Source organism: Fundulus heteroclitus, unplaced genomic scaffold, assembly GCF_011125445.2.
Source record: "Fundulus heteroclitus isolate FHET01 unplaced genomic scaffold, MU-UCD_Fhet_4.1 scaffold_470, whole genome shotgun sequence".
Lineage (NCBI taxonomy): Eukaryota > Metazoa > Chordata > Actinopteri > Cyprinodontiformes > Fundulidae > Fundulus > Fundulus heteroclitus.
The window spans coordinates 35,353-56,411 of NW_023396891.1; the positions used below are offsets into that span (position 1 = coordinate 35,353).

General features: G+C 42.8%; 1 pseudogene; it reads right to left on the reverse strand.

Annotated features, from left to right (window-relative positions):
* Window positions 1-443: 443 nt before the first annotated feature.
* The window catches only part of LOC118556046, a 61,052-nt pseudogene continuing 40,436 nt past the window's right edge, over window positions 444-21,059 (reverse strand).

Here is a 21,059-nt window from a genome sequence, read left to right on the forward strand (position 1 = left end):
TCTGTAAAAGGCCTTGAAATGATTTATTTTGTGACAAAAGAAAAGCAAAGAAAATATATTTTCTAAGGGAAGCCGTCTGGTTGTCATGAAAGCGGTGATAATGACTTAATGCTGGTGTTGCTGATGTTTGTTGGCACCTCTGTCAGCGAGCGACTGAAAAATCTGGGAAAAAAATCAACGCTGCTTTCCTATTTCAATCTCATTTTCACCTCTTAATGCGCTTTGTGTTCCCTCAGATCATCACCTCTGACAGCTCATAGATTCCCTGGTTGTGTCGCCTAACCCCTGAACACAAACCAAGCTCTGCTTTTGTCTTTTAAAGAGCAAGACATGGCAGCAGTACGGCTGCTCAAGGACAGGCTGGCACGTTTCCCGCCACGGCGTGAAAAGGCGAGGGGGAATTCCCTCTCAGTGAGGTCAGGACACCTGCGCCGCTGTAGATGTTAACTCCCAGGTGTTCACACCTCACGTTTTTATTTATTTCAGATTGAACAGGTGCTTCAGATACACTCAGCAGTTCGAAGGAGCCCAGGTACAGCCGCTCGGAGAGGAAGAGGCACAACAGAGAGTTCAGGTCTTGTACTGTGAGCTCTTACACAAACTTCAAATATATTTACAATAATAAACAATCAATGATCCATACCGTGTGATATTTACAGTTATTACAAACAGCAGGTGTCCCCAGCTGGGCGGGCGTTTAAAAACAATTCACATTGTCTTATCTTTTTTTTTTTTTTTTTGTCTCCAGAAGAAGAAGAGAAAGTAAAAACCCCATCCGAGGGCGAACGAGTCTGGTCAAGTTAATGCCAAGAAATCTGTGTAACAATACAAACACTTTAATCGTGTAATTAACAATCAATAACCACTTCTAGTTTGAACATCTCTGCGGAGACGAGCCGAGAAACACTTAGAAACGGAAAAAAAAAAAAAAAACAGTCGGTTTTGTAACAAAATAACCGGTGTTCTCGTTGAAATGAAGGCTTTTTTAAAAAAAAAAAAAAAGGGAAACACTTTTTGTACAGGATCTTTACACAGCCGGAGCTTTCCCAGTCGGATCGTTGACCAAAGGAAGACGCGTCGCAGACATCAGACCTCACACAGATTGCATATGTTTTTTTTTTTTTTCTTTTTAACACTCTTTCTAAGCTCGCCTACAGGTTAGTCGTTCCACCTAAGCTTATTTGCATGATAGTAAAAATTGCATACAACAATAATAGTGAAGCTTGTAGCATGATTTGCTCGACGGACAGCACTTTATAGGCAACCTTTAAAGCACGCTTCTCCGTTTAAGACACTTTTTGTTTTTACTGCCCGTTGAAGTTACACTTATAAATAGGAACGAAAAGACTGGTGGGGATTTTTCTTTAAAAAAACAAAAAAAAACAAAAAATAAAAATAAAAACTAAACAAAAAGGGGAAAAGTGACAAAGTTTCAAAATAAAAACTGTAATAATTACATCAGAAACACTGCATGAACCGCAAATAAATAACGTCAGACAAAAGAACATTTCATCCATTCACATTTCTAACTGTGTGGCATTTCACAAGTTACAGTGACGAAGGTTTTGCAAAATAATCTAACATCGGCAGTGCCGTATAGTACAAGGCATTTGTTGGCATAGTTTCTTTAAGACTGTACTTTTTTTTTTTTACAGTTACAATATAATGTCTATATATATTTATATTTATAATTCTTCCCTAACAGATAGTAAGTACAGATTGAGCTCTTCTCGGAGATGCACCTGGGCTCTGGGTGATTGCAGTGATCCAGAATCACATTACGCTTCCTTGTAAAAGAATAACTTATCCGCCAGCAGGCCGCCAGACTTGATACCTCATGATTAAGGCCTTGACAACCACTTGGTCCTTGATTTCATTTGCTTAAAAAAAAAAAAAAAAAAAAAAAAACATACGTAAACACCTATCGAACTCCTGGGAAACCTTTTTTTTTTTTTTTTTTTCCTTTCTGAATATAATCAGTAGCTCAAAAAAGAGAAGTCAGTGTAAAACGACGTACATCGAGTGCAGCAAATATCCACGCCAACATAATTACAATAACTTTTTTTTTCTTTTTGTGCAGGTTATTAAAATGATGCTTTCAGTCTTTACAGTGATTATTACAAGTTTTTTTTACAAAATCCAAAAAGTAGTACTGGTTTTTTACTGAGTCCGAGATGGTTCTTTTTCCAGGGCGTGATCACACGTTTGCGTATAAACAGGTCTCCTCAGTCCGGACGCTGTACAGGCTGAGATCACGACTCCCTCCTCCTGATCGGTGTGGTGGGCGAGAGCGTTCTGATCAGCGCACCCGTCGCTATGCCGACTCCGTCTGGGCTCTCCGACGCGAGTCCTACTTGACCTCGTGCTCAGACTCGGACTGGACCTCGGCGCCGCGGCCCAGGTGCTCCTCCATCTTGATGGAGAAGATTGTGGCGGTGGTCTGCGTGCTCTCGTCCAGCTCCTTCAGCAGCTCGCCGCTCTCCCTGAAGTCCGTCAGCTCCTCCTCGAAGGCGGGGCTGCTCCTGCTGCTGCTGCTGCTGCTGGTGGTGTTCGCCACCGCGCTGCCGCCGTTGTTGGCGGCGGCGGCGCCGTTGTTGTTGGCGCCGGGGTCCTTCGTCGCCTTGGCCGGGTGATTGACGTAAAAGCGCTGGTTCTGGAAGAACTTGATGATGGTGAGCTTGGGGAGGTCCAGCTGGGCTGACAGGGTGTGGATGGCCTCCTCGTCGGGGTACAGGCCGACGTCCTGGATGAAGCTCTGCAGGATTCCCAGGGCCTCCAGGGAGATCTTCCCTCCGCTGCTGCGGGACTTGACGCCGCGGCCGCCGTCGTCCTCCGTCTCGGCCGGGGAGGCGGTGGACGGCTGGCGGGGAGGCAGCCGGGGTCCGGCGTTGCTCTGCTGCTGCTGCAAGGGCTGCTGGGACAGGAGAGGCTGGGAGGGGTGGAGGGACAGGGAGGGCTGGAGCTGCTGTTGTGTCTGAGGCGGCTGAACCTGGAGTGAGAAAAGTTACAACAGAGGATGTAAGTAGGTAATAGTAATAATAAGTAATATCATCTTTATTGTCATTGAAACATGCATTGAAACATACATTACAATGAAATTTGTTCTCTGCTTTTTAACCCATCACCCTTGGGGAGCTGTGGGCTGCCATGTGCGGCGCCCGGGGAGCAATCTGGGGTTTAAGGGTCTTGCTCAGGGACCCAGAGTGCCATGACTGGGGATAGAACCGGGTACTTGCATCCTTCTCTGAGTGTAAGCGCACTGCTCTAACCACTAGGCCACGACCCCCCCAAATGTCAGATTTGCATTCCAAGCTTCCATGTGTCTCCCTTTTCTAAGTATTTCTGTCTGTTTTTACAAACATTATAAACATTTGAGCAAAATCCAGACGTAAAACAGGTTGAAAATCGGAAAGTAGATTTTATTTAAACCGCTTCAATAATTTCTGATATAACACCGCTTTATCTTTGCATCAGACAGTTTGGTTCACATGTTCCTGTCAGCCTCCTGCCTCCATTTCCTGCGTAAAAACATCATTTAGTGAGTTAAGTTTCTGTGTAAACTACAGTTTTAGGAGTCACAAAGTAGTGTTTGCGTAAACTAGCCACACTGGATTTGAGATTGGAGCTGCTCGTAGCCACACTGATCTTTGGTGTCTCAGAAACTAGCTATCAGCTTCAGTCTACACAACCAACATGATTCATAATGGAATAGAAAGCCAAGAGAAAACTAACAGTCTTTCTACTGCAGGTAAGATTCTAGCTTCTTTGAACCGTTAATCAGAACAGAGAGACGACTCTCCCTGTGGCTCTACGCTTCTCCAGGAGTGAATGCTGCTTGTCGGGACTTTGATGCAATCAACTGGTTTCCTTATATAGGACATTTTTGACCAATCTGTATAATCTGACCCAATCTGTATAATATTATTGAACTTGACTTTGTAAAGTGCCTTGAGATGACATGTTCCATGATTTGGCGCTACATAAATAAAATTGAATTGAATTGAACCTCGGTTCCAAAATGCTGAACTCTCCCTTCATTAAAATCTTGCTGCGCTCTCTATCTACCTGTCTGCTGGTCGTCGGTTCGCCTCATTGTGATGGTAAAAGCAACAACATCAGCGGGGTAGAAACACTCAGGAACTCACAACACACAAGCAACATTAACGTAGCGGAAATTTGGACAAAAAAAAAACAGAGTTCCAGGTCTGTCCTCAGGCTCGAGAGGCAGCCAGCAACAAACCTCATTCCTGTGCACAATTCACGTTGCGACGGTCCGGCCGATTTGCTACTACCTCTGGCTCTCCCTCTGCCTTCGGTTGGAGTCCCGTCGGTGTAAACACATGACACATTACTCGTAAAACGTCTCATTGTGTGGCTGGAGAGGGAGCGAGTGGGCAACTCGTGGTCCCTGTTGACCCGGCGAAATGGCTGCTCTTGTGTTTTCATTTCTGAGTCAGACGCTGTCGATAGGTGTTTCGTAATCAAGTTTGCAAAACAGCACTTTGCAGGGACCCCGGCTCGCCAGCTGCATAAATGCGCCCGGAGATGTGATTTCACTGAACCAATATACTGAGCTCTGGTAACTCTTGTTGAGCAAATGGGAGCTAATTGGCCGGTGTGTGGCGTTAGTGAAAGACCGTTTCTGCACGGACAGTAAGGAGCTGCACCTTTAAGTCAGAAATAATCTAATTTTAACCATCTACAAGCATTCCTGTTTGCATGCAAACGCTGCATAAAAACTCCACCCCCCCCCCCCCCCATTCCATATCTGCTGCGAAAAAGAAATCCTATTACCTTATTTATATCCAGTAAATGAGAGTCTTTGTGAAACAACTGGCCGTGTATCTAAGGAACCAAAAAAACAAATCAAGCAGTCGGCTGTGGCACGGACTTTTAATAGGAGTATTATTGTGCTTCATTAAGATGTTTCTACCGTTAACTGAGCCTTTGTGTTATTTGTTATTCATACGCCAGATGTCTCGTATAAAGCAGCTCTGTTAACTAAGTTCAGCCTAATGATATCTTTGAAAACAGCTTCCTGTGAAAAGTAGGAACTTTGAAGTGTTGCTGTGGTTCTAATTTACAAGTGTTCATTATGACTCTTAAGCGTTGTTTATTTATTTTCCTGGAATATTAGCTGAGAATACCTTAAATCAGGGGATAGAAATTGTGTTTCTCACTTGTTTTTGACTCAGACTTTTAGGATCTCATAAGCAGATTGTTATCAAGAGAGTCTAGTTCTGCATCTCACAAGCAGTGTTTACAAATTTATTCACGCTGCAAAAATGATTCGGTTCCAAAGGCGGTTTAATAACTGATTATTCTCCCTCCTATCAAATGACTCATTTAGCAACTAAATTGTCCAATAAAAGTGATAAAAACTTCTATGAAACTAACAGTCTGGTTTAAATTGTGTGAAAAATATTGCCATAAGGAACAGAAAGGACAAAGATTTGTCTAAATATTGTTTGTTAAATTCCAGCTATAAAGTCGGGGAGGGGCGGGGGGGTTAAACCTACTGGCGTCTGTACTGTCGATGTGTTATTAAAAAAAAAAAAAAAGATCTGGTAATTACCAGGTTCTAAAAGTATTTCTACCATACCCCAAATATTAAAAAAACGCAACAGATTTCATACTGTTATTATTTAATAAATAAAGCCAAAATAGAAACCCTCAGTGTGAAAAATTGAGTACACCCCCAGAGCCTCTACTGTATTTATGAGGGAAAGTAGCAGCCAGCTTATCAAATACACTTGATTAACTGAATATTATCCGTGTGACTGCCCCTATAAATGAAGAGTTTTGACAGCTTGCTGAGACACAATGCCACCGTCATGTGGGAGCAGCATAGGCCCAAATCATCAACCCTCCACTGCCATGCCTGACAGCCAGGAAGCGTGTGGGTTAACGGACACTTTTGCACCATATCTGGTCTTCTTCAAATACGTGGACATGTTTTATTGCCAAACATCTCTGCTCAGTTCTGATCTGTACAAACGACATTGTTCCAGAGGTCTTGATGCTCATTTAGGTTAAACTTTGTGGGGGGAAAAAGTCCTTTCATGAACTTAAACGTGTTAACCGAGGCCTGAGAAGTCTTCTTTTTTCTCTCTCTGATCATTCATACTTTATCAGCTTGGGGTCAATTTGCAGGGAAGCCCACTTCCATCTGCACCACTGCTGAGGGGGAGAAAAAAATCATGATTTGATCTGACAGAAATGTAATTTTTGTCAGATCACAGTTGCTGTCTGCCTGCTGTCGTCTGCCTGTTTCTTTACACGGAATCCAAAGTCAAATTCCTTGTTTGCACCCTCAAACCTGGTGATATAAAGTTGATACGAAAACGTTGATTCTGAAGACTGACAACTGTGTTAAATGTTATATTATGATCAAAGTCAGCCTGTCTGGAAATAACCTTATAAGACTTCCCTGATAGAGGGCTGCTCCTTCAGTCCTCGCTGATTTATTTCCGTCCAGGCATTGTGCTAGCACGCACCAGGCTGCTTCAACGCAGCTGCTTGTGAAAACTCTGGCTTTTAAAGTTGTGGCTACTCCTGCTGATGATCAGTTTCTCAAGAACATAATAAGCCACCAGGCTGCTACTTTCCATCTTGTATCCCACACCAGCAAAAAAAGGGTATAATTAATTATTCATCCACAGTCGCTCCATTATAATAAACAGCAACAGTCTGGATTCTGTTGTGAATTTCTCTTCGATTTAAGTTAAGCTTGACCAGTTTTTTTTAATCTAACAAAAAATCAAATAAGTCGTAAAGCCCTATGATTTAAAGAGGATGTACTGTTTAGTGTGGGTTAAAATATTTAAACAGTAATTAGACGGGAAGCGTACGCTCAGTTAGGTTACAGATGGGATTAAAGGTGCCGCTCACCTGCAGCTGGTCGGTGGACACGTGGATCAGGTGTGACGGCCGCTCGCTGTGGTGCTGCTGCCCGGCGCTGCTCTCCTGCTCGTAGATGGCGTCGCGTTCGGCCTGTGAGAGGCTCAGGAACCGTCGGATCATGGACAGGTTCTCCCAGAGCGTCCGGTTCTCTGGAGACGGATCTTCTTTCCAGCGCAGCAGCTCACAGAGCCAACCCTTGAAAGAAACAAATCGAGGGAAAAGAAGAAGAGGATAGTTCAGTAAATTTACTTCACATAAGACCTTTAAGGTTGAAATTACACAAAAACCATAGAAGAACCTGTCGGAAAACTCTGAGACTGAGACATTTCGGATCATTCAATCAACTCAAACAAGTCGTGAAAGGTGTTTAATGGGAACTGTCGTCAGCACCGTAGAAGATAGACCAACGCGCACACACAGACCGCAGGTTCAGTTTGTGCGTTTCTCTTCTGCGGCGGAAGATGAAGACGTGAGTGACTGGAGGTCAAGCGGCACAGCAGGAAGGGACAATTTACTGTGACAACATACACGCACTGAGCAGCACCCTCAGGAGGAAACAAGCGACTCGCGTGTTCGAGATGCTCCAGCAGAGGGCCACGAAGCACAGAGCTCAGACACGCTCCCCAAAACCCATTTAGTTTGTCGGATAAAACACGACCCGTTGACTGAATTGTGGCTCTAGATCTTTCTCTCACGCCTAAAGTAGATAAAAGGTTCAGTTATGCCATGAAAAGTTGGGTCTGCATTATGCATTTGTCAAAACAAAACAAAAATTGACATGACTTTAAGCTGTGGCCATATATTAGGACCTAATGAAATAACAGTAAATAAATAAAAATAAATATTTAGAATTTAGAAAAAAAAGGTGCCCGTAAATATTATTATATTACATATTGTTGTAGAAAAAGCCTGCAGATCCAGAAATAAGAGCACACCGACTTTTTGTTTAAGTCTAGCGAATGATTTTAAGCATGTAAAGCTAAATAAATAGATTCAGTTGGAAAACTTTGTGCTTCGTAGTTTTCCACAAAATAATAATAATGAGATATTTTAAAATATGCCAAATCACAAGTTTTAATTCAAGTTCTAAATACCTTTATACATTTATATTAGCCGTGCCAGCCTGTTGTGCAGCCGTGCGGCTGAGTTAGAGAGTAGGCGTGAAGTGGGGACACTGTGGGCAGATCCTATTTTACCCAACGCTGCAGCTGATTCTACACACACAGGGAATGCTGCGCCTCCCTGAGACGGTCTTCAATGTGGATTTAAGAAAGACGAGATTTGGCAACTATTTCACTGAACCTCTTCTGGTTTTATCCTCCGTTTTCTCGAACTATTAAAGAAACTGACTTTATTTTTAGGTCCTTTCTGCCCCAGCAAAAGCAGAGCAATAATAAAAACGGTGTATTTCTGCTGCTGCAATGAGTTTATTTATGGAAAATAATAATATAAATCTGCTTCACTTTAATGAGACTGTGACAGGGTTTTAGCCCAAAAGAATGTCGGTTTTCCCAGTGTCCATGCGCCTTATTTTTTTAATTCTTTAAAGTGCACAATATTAACTAATGTTAAAGAGATTAACTTACTGTTATCACACTTTTTTATTACTTTACCTCTCATTAATCTTTAATAGAAGTCATAGCTTTTTATAATAATAGTAGTAACAATACTAATAGTTACATTTATTAGTAGTATTATTAATGTCATTATTTTTGTGGCTATTTTCTCATGTAATTATTACAACAATTGAATATTATACATCTTTCAACCTTTATAAATGCAAATGCACATCAATGTAAACCTTTACATCGATACGAATGAAAATCGGTCAACAAACAGCGAGGTGGTTAAAACCTGGACACAAAAACAAACATGTTTTAGCAATGATGGAGATGGAAATATTCTACCCTCCTTGCCTGTTTACTCATGCTGACAGTATACAGAGATCTCGTGGACAAATTAGGAAGGAAGAATATTTGAAAAAAAAATTATTTATTATTTAAATTGTCACCGGACTAGGTGACAATTTAAATCTAAGCGACGTGAGAAGCAGAGGGAGGATATTGGAGCTATAAAAGCGTTTGAACATGGAGCTGAATATAAACTGCAGGTTCACAGCTGTAGAGACAGAAGGACTCTTCAGCGGCTCGGTGACGTGGTCAGACATGATGACCTCAACCTCAACAGCGTCAGTGTGTGAGTAAGAGTCAAACGGAAATATCAGACCTCTGGCGAAGCAGCGGGAGCGGCGTAAGAGGAGGAGGAAGGAGGGCAGGCCTCGGGGTGTGTGTGAGAGGGTGTTTGTGTTGCAGAGGGTTTCTTCTCTCCGCCCTGCGGTGCGTCCTGGCAGCGCGACAGAGCGGCGCTGTAATCTCCCGGCCAGTGCGTGGCAGCACCTTTCGTTTTCCACGGGATTACGCCGGGGCGCGCGGGTCCGCACACAAACCCGGCGACGCACGCGGAGACGCGCGCGGGAGGGCAGAGCCACACCGCCGCGCTGCATGCAGGAGATAACTCAGCAGTTTGGTCGTCCCCTGTTCCAACTCCTCCCATAAGCCACATCAAACCCAGGAGGGCTTCTGGAGGAAGGCGAGCGCGGGAGAGACATAAAGAGCAGCGAAGGATGGAGGAGAGAGAGAAAGGGAGAGGTGGGGGGGTGTGTGGGGGGAGCAGAGGGGTCCATAAAGCCTGCGTGCCCACCTTGTTCCTTTGCCACGTTTATTGTTGCGTTTTTAATTTGCATGCAGAGGGATTTGGACGGCGCTCCGGTTGGGCTGTCTGTGGTTTCAGCTGATTCGGTATTGAAGAACACACACACACACACACACACACACACACACACACACACACACACACACACACACTACCACACAGCATCTTGTCAAAGCCAGAGAAACAGTACCCAACCCCAACGATGGAGTAATCCAACTCAAACACTCCCCAAACCAGCAGGATTAAACCCAAAGCAGCAGAGCCAATCAAACAAAGGCGCGACGTGAACTCCATTTCAATGCCAGGAAGTCCATTTGATTAAATAAACTACTGAGAGTTTATTAGTTCACAAGTATGAATGTTTTTTTTGCATGTATTTGGATTTTATTTTTACTTCTTTGCCAGTTCCGGGGGCCGGCGTAGAGCTTTTAAACTAACAAAAAAATATATATATAATCGTGTGCCACGAAAAGAGATTTTGCTAAACATTTTTTTGCTTTGTGCTACATGGATGCCAAGCAGCGGTTAACTCTGCTCCCAGCCAGCGCCGGGGACAGTGGACAGTCAGCATTTTCCATGGCAGTTTCAACAGCTTTGTTTGTGTTTGTCTAATTGCATCGCTTCCACAGGCCAGGCAGAGGCAGCAACGCGGGAGAAAGGATGCACATGTAGAGCGAAAGGAGTTAGCATGTCCTTCGTTTGTCTCTGAACCGTCAAATTAAACAAGCAGATGGAGGAAGATTAAGCATTTCCTTTCAAATTCATCATGTATGTAAATAATTAGTTATACACTGAAATATTGTTGTGGTCGGAAGACCTCATGCACTCACAGACATATTAATTTTGGGATTTGATAATTTGCTAAATTGTTTAAGTTTGTTGAAGTTTTTTTAAGGCCTATTAACTTCTGGTTGGTGATCATGATCCATTGCATGCGGTAGTCTCTTTCTCTTTGACTTGACCAAGACTCAACACAGCAGGAAAAGTCCAGAGAAGATCTAAAAAAAAACCCGAAAATTGCAAATTCCCACAAGTTGGAAAAACTCTTTTGGAGGCATTTTTAATCAGAATTGGAAATACTTTAATAATCCCAGAGGGAAATTATTTCAACAACTGCTGATTCCAAGATCATCAGTTCCAACAGCTGTGTGTGAGAATCAGATGTGCCTCCACTTTGTCCAGTTTCAGGAAAAACACCCAAACTGGTCGCTTCATATGGAAGAAAACTGGTTTAAATGTTCAGGAGTGGCCAAGACTCAACTCTCCCTGAAATGGAAACCAATGGAGCACCGGTGTTCAACTGACCACAGTGAAGCAAGTTTAGCATCAATGTGGACTAAGAGGGTGCTGGCTAAAGGCAGAAGGCCCTGCCCCAAAACAGACAGCTTCACACCTGACCAAAATTACCAACGTGGATAGGACCAACATCTGGAGACACGTTGCTTTGCTCCAAGTAGAACTGTCGTCCTGCGCAAATTGGACGGAAGACCGAAGAAAGAAAACTACCTTCAACTTCTTCCACTTTGCCTCAAATCAACAGCTAGGTGGTTAAAACCTGGCAGTGCTGATCGTATGTCCTTAAAGACACGTCACAACTGGATTTATAACTGAGGTCAACACTGAGATTCTGGAACCATCCAAAGCCCCAGCGACAAACTTTGTGAATAGCAAATTCCAGAAAACCAACTAAATAAATTAATTCTACCAATTCAGCCAACAGCAGCGGTCACATATCCAGTCAGAACTACTTCTAGACCCTTGCTGGTGCCTACTGAAGGCACAGGAGGTGCAATCTACCAAGAGACACTTCAGCAAATATCACTGAAGGTGTATGTTAATGTGCATAATTTTCAACCTGTCTAATTGAGAGAAAAATCCATAACAGATGAGCTCAAAGGTGTTTCTAATCGAGATCATCGCTGAGGTTGTATGCTGTTTAATCAGCCCAAAATGAAAAAGGGCCTAGACTAATTTGACAGTCATGCTCACGGTACGTGTGTGGAAATGTGTGACCGAGGCTGCTTGAATATATGTATATTTTTTGATAAAACTTTTCAGCCTGAACATGATTCTATGTTTAACATTCCTGCACTCTTGTGTTATCACCACACTGCTGTAAATCTGTCCCCCCCCCCTTATTGTTTAATGTAATTTGCCGAGCCTCTCCACTGCAGCTGACAAGCACCGACTGCTCTTGATTGGATCACAGAACTTGCTGCCCCTGCCGCTAAAGTGTCTCAATATGTTCCAGAAAACAAAAATCTAGGGCTCTTCAATGCAGTGTGCTCTGTGTTTTGTTGTAGATCATTAAGGGCTCTCTATAAATAAATAGCACAAGTAGTTCAGAACAGGCCTGCTTGTCGACCAGTGGAGACATTTAAACAGCACACAGATTTTTCCTCCCGCGCGACTGGTTTAACCATCCTGGTCAGAAAACAGCACAAAGCCGGGAACTAGAAGAGCCGAGGAACTTGCTTTAACCGATAAGAAGAAATATAATTTACAGATGACATGCGTGCGTAAAGGAAACAGAAGTAAAACGCCTTCTTTTAGTCAGTGAGCTATGAAGATTCACACCTCTGACCAAACCACACTTCAATAAACCACATTACACAGTGAACAATGACAGAGAAACGCAGTTCAGGAAACTATAACGCACAAAAACCAGTAACTGAACTATTAGTGAAGTCAAGGTGTCAAAGGTCTAGTATATTTAGTTTCTGCTCTATGTGTATACGGTTCATTAAATCCCCCAATGGGCTTATTCGTTTTCTCACAGCTTAATTTTGATCACAATATTTACATAAATGAGCGTTAAATCCCAGTTTTCAGTTGTTTGTTTAAAACGTGATAGTATAACACTGTACAGTGCAGGAATCAACTGGACACGTTTGTCTTGAAAGTGCAGTGCAGCTTTATTAGATGTTTAGTGAAGTACTCTGTAGATGAGCGCCTCTACGCCACACCCAGGCGAGCAACCACACGGCCCGGCGCTCGCTTTTACACAGAGGAAAAGGCGCGGCCGGTTAACCCGTTGACCTCGTCACTGCGAGGGCATTTACTTCTGAGCAAATCTTAAACCATTTGGGTGTAAAGACAAGAGAAAGTACTTCGACAAAACCTCTATAGCACCAGAAATGTGTGATTAGATCTTTTAGTGACCTGGAACTGACCATAATTTGGTACACATGTAGACCTGTGATAGATGCAGGAATGACTGACAAGAACTTGGCGCGTTTCGTCACGAGAGGGCATCAGCCGTGGCTTCATATGATCACATTTAATGAGGGTTGCATTTTAAAGTCTGCACAAGGCCATGTGGTGTATCAAGTAATCACCTTGCATGTAGGTCACAATGTGGCCGTGATGTTGGGTCCATAAAAAAAACATGCCTCGTCATCCTGGACATCCCACGTGCCAGACTAATGGAAGTCCACAATGTGACGCCTATTAAATTCTGTTAAGCGGTGGTAAAACTGTCTGTGGCTTCTATTAGGCGTCCTTTGTCTCTGCAGACCTTCAATTATTGTTTGGACAGTTGGGCGCTAGAGTACATTTTTGTTAGGACTATTGATACACTCGTAATTGCACCTCTAATGCCTCAAGATGCTTTTTCTAGATGTGTCAGCTTCTTACAAGCTGATTTATTTTTTCTTAGCCATCACCAAATTATTTCTCTCAGGCAACTCTTTGCTGCTTAACACATTCAAGGGCTATAAAAGATATGAATAGCACTTACATTCAAGTTTAAATCTTATTTGAGAAAATGTTGGATCTTGTTTCCAAGATTAAGTGACTTTCCTTGAGTAGAGACCAAAAGCAAACCTTGGCATTTTTATAACGGAACCACCGTCAACGTCAGTCCAACTCAGCTTAACAATGCAAACTTACAAGTTTCAAATGTGTGGATATGTTTGTGTTAGTCCTATTTTTAAAGTGCAACAGGTTATTTCATCAAAATATCAAGAAAAATTTGTTTTTTTGTTTTTTTTTACCTGGAATTCCAGTCAGTATTTGTCTTTCTTGTGTCCAAGTCATTGATTATACATTTGTGGGCAGCAACACATAAGTTGTCATAGTTTAATTTCTTCACATTACAGTTTGGCCGGTGGCTTTTGTCATTTATTTCAATTCTATCATTGCAATCTCAACGGTCAAGCTTCTGTTTGTGGACTATGGACCCTTCAGGTGAAATAAACTCAAGCAGGTGATAGAACATATACTAGTCTTCAATGACCCTTAACTACTCTTTAAACCTCTCTAAAGATCTCTAGAAAATGTGGTTCTCTGCAAACAAAAACAACAACAATGCAGTATAATGAATTGGTACTTTTTCTCAATGTTCCTGCATTTTAGGCATACCATATGGAGACACTGGTTGGCAACATTTGCAAGGGCAGTTTTGCTCTACCTGTTACTTTTGAGTTTTCTGTGGAGACGCACCAATCGGGCTTCTGCTGGCCAACATCAATTACTGGTTTTCTTGGCTGTTGTACCGATTGATTCTCTTTTGAATGATTCAACTTTTGCTTTGCTTTAAGAATTAAATCATGTATGAGAGGAAAACATGGGCTGCATGTCGTTTGGTTGTGGCAGGAGTTCTTGATTAGATAGAAAATTAAGGAATTACAAGATTATCCACATTGTATGTCCCTACACAAAGTGTACGTTTTTGTTGAAGCATTTACAGACCAAAAACGAAGGGAATTCTTAGTTTTGATGATTTTAATGAAAAGGTAAAAATGATTGGATTTGTCCTTATTTGAACTGCCTTACCAATCAGAATTGATCACGGGATTGTAAAAGGCAAAAACAAACAAACTGTTGAATCTTTATTTTAAATAACTGACTCATTTTAAATAAATTCACATGGCGATCGAGAAGTGCGATGTAAACCTTTGAGAGCAGAATTTGCACCGGATTTAGATCCGATGAACCACAGAGGAAGATCTTTTAGTCCCGGTAGAGATAGCAACAGTCGTGCTCGGGTCAAAACATTTTTCCTAGGTACACAATAGCTGAATTCATCCACAAGATTTCCCCCAGCGATGCAATGAAGTGCATCGTGTATGTGAGTGCAGGAGTCACAAGCTGCCAATGAGAGCTCTGTCCGAAATACCCACCCACCCACCGAGCCATTCACCACAAAACCTCCGCTGACAAAAATCCCCAACTTAAAAAAAAAAAAGAAGAAATCTAAAAAAAAAAAAATCTTTAAAAAAAGCAGGCTTTGCAGTTAAAAAAAACAACAACACAGGGACAGTAGAGAGAAGGACGGACAGAGTGGTCTGTCACACTGCCTGCACCAACACCTTCCCCTTAATCTCATTTGCTCCTTATCAGCCCCATCAAGCTGACCTCGGCCACCGCGAAAATAAATAAAATAAGCCAGCAGATGTCCATCAATTTGCAATTGGAGGCTTATCCCCCTCCCTGTCCTCGGGTCGCTGCGTGACAAGCATGGAGGGCTGATTTTCAGCCTCATGGAGACTGTTTGAGGCAGAATTTGGGACCAGAAAAGGCTGAGAGGGTGCATTAAAATTGATAGTAAAGGGGAAAAAAACAGAAGTAATGATTGTGGCTATTGTTGTGACTGGCTGGTTGGAGGAGAGGACGGTTACCAGGGCAGCCAGACAAATCTCTCCTGTGTCTCAAACAGGGTGAGTTAAACGGGGGGGGGGAGACAATGCATTACTGTCTTTTTTTTTCCTCCTCCTTGAACTTGGAAAAAGTCCAGCACTGGCAGACAACCCAGTGCAGATAAATGCAGCCGATAACGCGGTGTGTTCAAACCTGTTTGTCTTCCCTGAGCGTGCCAAACCAGTGACTGCACATGCACGTTCGACCTACAAAGCTGGGGTGGGCTGCGCTGTAAATGCATTACGCCACGGTGGACGCCCATCTGCTGACGACAGCAGACTGCCGAGATGTTCCCGATGCTCGGGCATATGTGAATCTCCCGCAACAATAAGCAGTAACCAAGCGCTCACTTCAGGACCAGAGCAAGTCTTTGTATGCAAACAGAAAGCGATGGTTTGAGATGTGCTTGGCATTCGGTGGGAAGGGAAGGGAGATGGAAACAGGGTCAGATAACTCTATCAGCGGCTATGACTGTGATGTTTAGTTCATTTAGAACAAGCGTTTCTATTCCTCTGTGCAGAAATCCAGATAAAAACATTGGTGTTCAATATTTTCTGGAAAACGGGTTAAAGATAACATCTTTTCTATGAGTTAACCCACACAAAGCAGAAGATTTGGACCTGGAACAAAGAATTTACTCACAGTTAAGGCAAAGATCAATTATGTTTGTATATTCTTTTATCCTCCAGCTTACTTTCTAAAACGTTCGAGTAAAATTGAAGGAAATTTAGAAAATGTGGCACAATAGTTTCACTAAGTGGTTTGGAGTGACAGAGATTCTGTTTTAAGGCGATAAGAAGAGCGGCAATGTTGCGCAATGATGCAAAAGCCGTAGCACTGGTCGAAGCTGGATAAAAAAAAAAAAAAACGAGGTGTTCTGATTAGTTTATGATCTGGTTGAATTCAGGTCTGCACGGCAGAGCTCTGGTTAGCATTATTGACATGCAGGGACAATATTCTGGGTCTAAAGCTCAGTCTGAGTGAGTTTTTCATATCATCCTTGTGAAAATGAGATTTCTGTATGCATACTCTGGTTTTCTCCCACACCTCACAAAAAACATAAATCTGAGAATATGGGGGATTTGAACCTGGCCACATGTGGGTGCGACGGTGGGCATTGCTATCTGGTGTGTGTCTCTATGTTGGCTTGTGATGAGCTGCTAACAGGTTCAGGGTGTATCAGGGCGTATTACTGAACAGCAGTTCTGAACAGCGCTAGGAGGTTACGCAAAATAAACGGATCGTCAAGAAAATATTAGCCTTGTTTTCTTACCTAAAGATCCGATGATCTGTCAAAAACATAAAAGCAAGTAATCAACAATTACTTTTTGAGTGATAAAATAAAGTTATGAATAACAACAAGTTAATAAAAACATAATTTAAAAAAAACACTCAGATTAACCAAGATGATAATAATGCTAACAGTTTATTTTAGTGAATACAAACTTATTTTTTTTAACTACAAGCAATTTGAACAAACTGTTTCTAATTCTGGCATTTCTTTGCACCTCTTTCAACCTGCTACTTCAGAAAAAGGCACTGAAAGCTTCAACAGATGCCGCTAGTTGTCTCCTTTTATTTCAGTAAAATAGAGTCTTTGCAGGAGAACGAACTCTTACTTAGACGGAGCAATATTGAACATATTATGTTATTTTTTTGAGGGGGGGCACTTTTTTTCCCACATGTGGTGACAAAAGAGTTTTATTATCCTCTGCGTAATTTCTCATAAGCGCTTTCTGATTCCAGTTGTATAAAAAAAAAAAAAAACTTGGGAACAAAATGATAAATCAGGTCTGGTTAAATGATGACCAGACCTTCAGGATGGCTGGATTTACAGTCCTCCAAATCATTCCAAGTCTGTCCCTTTAAAAATCCACCCCATCATAAAACAACCTAAACATTACTCTGGTGCCTTTTTAAAGTGCCGGCTTTTCAGATGGCGGTTCCCAGATTGTGCCACCATCCTTTTCTGCTGAGCTCCAGTCGCGAATCCTTCACGGCAAACACTAAATCGCTGTTGGAGCCGCGACACGGAGAGGTCTTAGCCAAACAGTGAACGTTTTCTGAAAGAGGTCGCAACCTCTGAGGATACAATGAGGCGACTTGTCAGCGCTAACAGATTGATGGCTAACGCGGCGCGCAGTTGCGAGGAGGGGAGAGCGAGACGTGACCGTGCAGGAAGGCCAGGGCCCCTCCGTGTCAGAGCTAGCGCCTGGAAAACAATGCGGACCGGCTCTGGGTGGCCGTTTACGTCATGGCTGCCGAAATCGGTTTCGGGCGTTCGGGGAATTTTCAAGCAGGCAAATAGAGGCAGATGGAGCAAAGAAAGAATAACCAAAGGCAAATGACCATTTCTTCCAAAATGGGAGCGCGTTAAACATCTGTGTGGTTCGCAAACAGATTTGTTTATATATTTCTGCCTCCACAGCTGCACATCATGCTGTAACAATACTACAAACTTGGGAGTTCCCCAGAGTGTGTTTGTGCTGCAGGAGTAATGTGAAGCTCAACACTAGTAGTTAGCAGAGCAAATACATCCTCCGAAAGACTGCTTCAAAGTTCTGGTAGGAGAAGCAACATTTTTGGTACGCTTTACCTTTAATGCCAGCCCATATCAAATAGCAGTGAAGGTGTTTTTTTTTTTTTTTTTGTCCAACACGGCGCTGCGGATGGATCATGTGCACAAAACGGGTGAAAAATGAGTCACCAATGGAGCTTTAGAGCACGTGCCTCTTTGTTTCAGATACTAATATTGTTGAAATTGCACCATAATCCAGTTTAGCCTGGTGGTGGGCTGATATTTGGGTACGAGCACTGCCTGCGCAGCCAGTGTTTGAGTGTTCAAACACGGCTCTCCCACCGCAAATTTACCTCTTGTTTATCATCTTTTCTATTCAATTCTGATGAGGCAGATGGAGGCTGAACGCGCACGCACGAGATAACAAACAAGGCCAGGATGAACAGCAGACAAACAGAAACTGCAGCTCCCAATCCAAACACACACACACACACACACACACAATCACGTAGAGCACCTACGTAGAGTCTGATTCCATCAATTATAAGAGCTTGATTGAGATTTAATTCAAAGCTGGGGTTTAATTGCTAATATCAAAGGATAATTAAGCTGATAAATCATGACTGATCTTATTGAATTAGAGATTGAAATAGCAGAGAACTTGCAAATTGTCTCTGTCAGTTGAATAAGTTATTTAATTGGTCTACAAGTTTTCTTCTGATACTAATCAAACTAAATATTCAGCCTAAAACAGAGTTGAAATAAGTTTGCCTGTTCAGGGCAATTACTAACCATCTTTAAGGTAATTTAACCTGAGCTTTGAAAGGATTTTATTTTTGCCCCAAGCACTATTAAAACCATTTGCTTTAAATATACAAGCTTTTGCAAAGCTTGTATATTCAGCTTTTCCCATTTTGTCCAATATCAACCCAAAACGTTAATGTATTTTATTGGGATTGGATGCAATAGGCCAACGCAGATTTGGGCAAAATCACACGGGTGAATGATGAAAAAACTTGATTTTTAATTTTATTTAAATAAAAGAAATCTTAGGAGTTGCATGCATTTTTATTCACCCCCACCACCCCCCACCCCCAAATCTAATGCCCCAAATGGATGTTTGAGCCACCAATATCCTTCAGGGGTCAGCTTATAAGCCAACTGAGTCCACCTTAATGTCAGTATGAACCTAAGTCTTCTTGTGAAGGCCTCAGAGGACAGCAGTAAACTGATTAATGGAAAGCAAGGGACAAAGATGTGGAGAGCTTTAAAGCTGGGTTAGTTACTAAAACAATACCCAGAGCTTTCAACCTCTTACAGCAATTCAAACTATTCCAGTTTAACCCATCACGTTAAAATGGAAAGAGTGTGACACCAATGCAAACCGACTAAAACATGGTCATCCACCGAAACTGGCAGGCTGAGCAAATTAAAGGAGTATTAATTAAAGGAGCAGCCAAGAGGCCCACTGTAACTCTGGAGGAGCTGCAGAGATCAACAGGACAACTATTAGTTGTGAACTCCACTCATCTGGCCTTTATGGACAAAGAAGAGAGCTGTTGTTGAAAGAAAACCATGCAGTAAATGAATGGAAAACGCTGCGTGTGGAAGAAAACCAACTCTGAAGCACACCATCCTCACAATAAAACATGGTGGCAGGAGGATGGTTGTCCTTAGCAGGGACAAGAAAGCTGGTTAGAGTTGACTGAAGAGTAATGGAGACAAAAAAAAAAAGAAAACCCATTAGAGGCTGCAAACGTCTTGAGGTGGGGGTGGAGGTTCACGATCCAGCAGAAATAAACTTAGAGACACAGAGTCAACATGGAATGGATTATAGCAAACAGATCGGGCTTGAAATATGCTGTTCACAGATGCATTCTGAGATGAATGGGCAAACGTTTTAGACTCTGAATTTGCAAAGCTGGAGAAAACATATCCCAAAAAACTTTTAGCTGGATTTTAGGAGAGGGCATCATCTCAGCCTATCGACTAAAACACCAACATCCATACCGTGACAAGACTGGCTGCAGTACTGATGAGGACAATACAGTGTAGAAAGACTGGTGTGGAGATCATGAATCACATCAGGAGGAAAAATAATGTGAGTGTAACCGAGTGCACATAAGCAGGATGAGGACTTGGATAGATCCTAATATCTCCCCATGCGATTCCCCTGCACTCTCTCTTTCACACACACACACGCACTTACACACACTCGCTCTCCCTCTCAGACTGCATCTGCCGGAGCTGGTGGCTGTAGTTAAATTGAAATATTTCCCGGCGTGTGTCAGAAGCATGCAGAATGGTAATTATGACAGATCTGATTAGGCGGGCCGAGTCGGGCGGCTCCGGGCTGCAGGTGCGACCTTGTGCATTCCTGCGTGTGTAAATAAAATTAATTACAAGCGTAGGGGGCGCGCGGCGCGTGACATCGGCGCGCACAGGGGGGACTCCCACGGGGGGCACCCTAATGGAATATTTTTCCCGAGTCTAATAATACAGTTGGTATTGACTTGAGGTAATTAGGGGGATCATTAAAGCGCTTTTCCCGGCGTATTTGCCTGCCTGATCAGATTAGTGAGAATGGGCCTCAGAACAAGCCCTGTGTGGTCTGTCAGGAGAAGAAGTAGAGACGGTGGGAGTGGGTTAGATAGCTCACATTTCCAGGGTAGACAAAAGGAGGAAAACGCTACACCTGTCACAGGAACCCAACCAACTTCTGCCGACAGGCGATGAAAAGCAAGCCGCCGTCAGGCCGACTAGCCCGGAGAGGACTCGTGAAATTAGTCCTGAACTAAAGCGGCTAAAATTTTGAGAACATTTATTAACAAATAAGAAATAAATGATGCATTAAAGGTGATGACGAAGAGTCCCGACAGACGGGGCAGAGTCCCGGTTTAGACTGCACGGGTAGGAGGTAGGCGAGGAAAAGTGAGCGAGCTGTGTGGCTGGGAGACAGATGGGGTGAGAGGTGGCATGTAAGGCGTAAGTGAGAGAGATGGAAAGAGACACGCAAAGTGCTCTGAGCATGCTCAGTGCGACCCCGTGCTAAACAGTCAGATAAAGGCTGCTGGGAATTCCTCTGTCCATTAAACAATAAGAGAAAGACTCATTTCAGGGGGAGCAGGGTGGGGGGGGGGACTCACCGTTTGTCAGATAACTCATGGGCTAAATTAATTATTTAGACAGCTGGGTCTCCAGATCAAGAAATTTGTGTCTTTAATAATAGAGGCAATCTCGCCTTGCCTGTTTCCCATGGCAACCTAATAACCAAGCAGGCACGGGA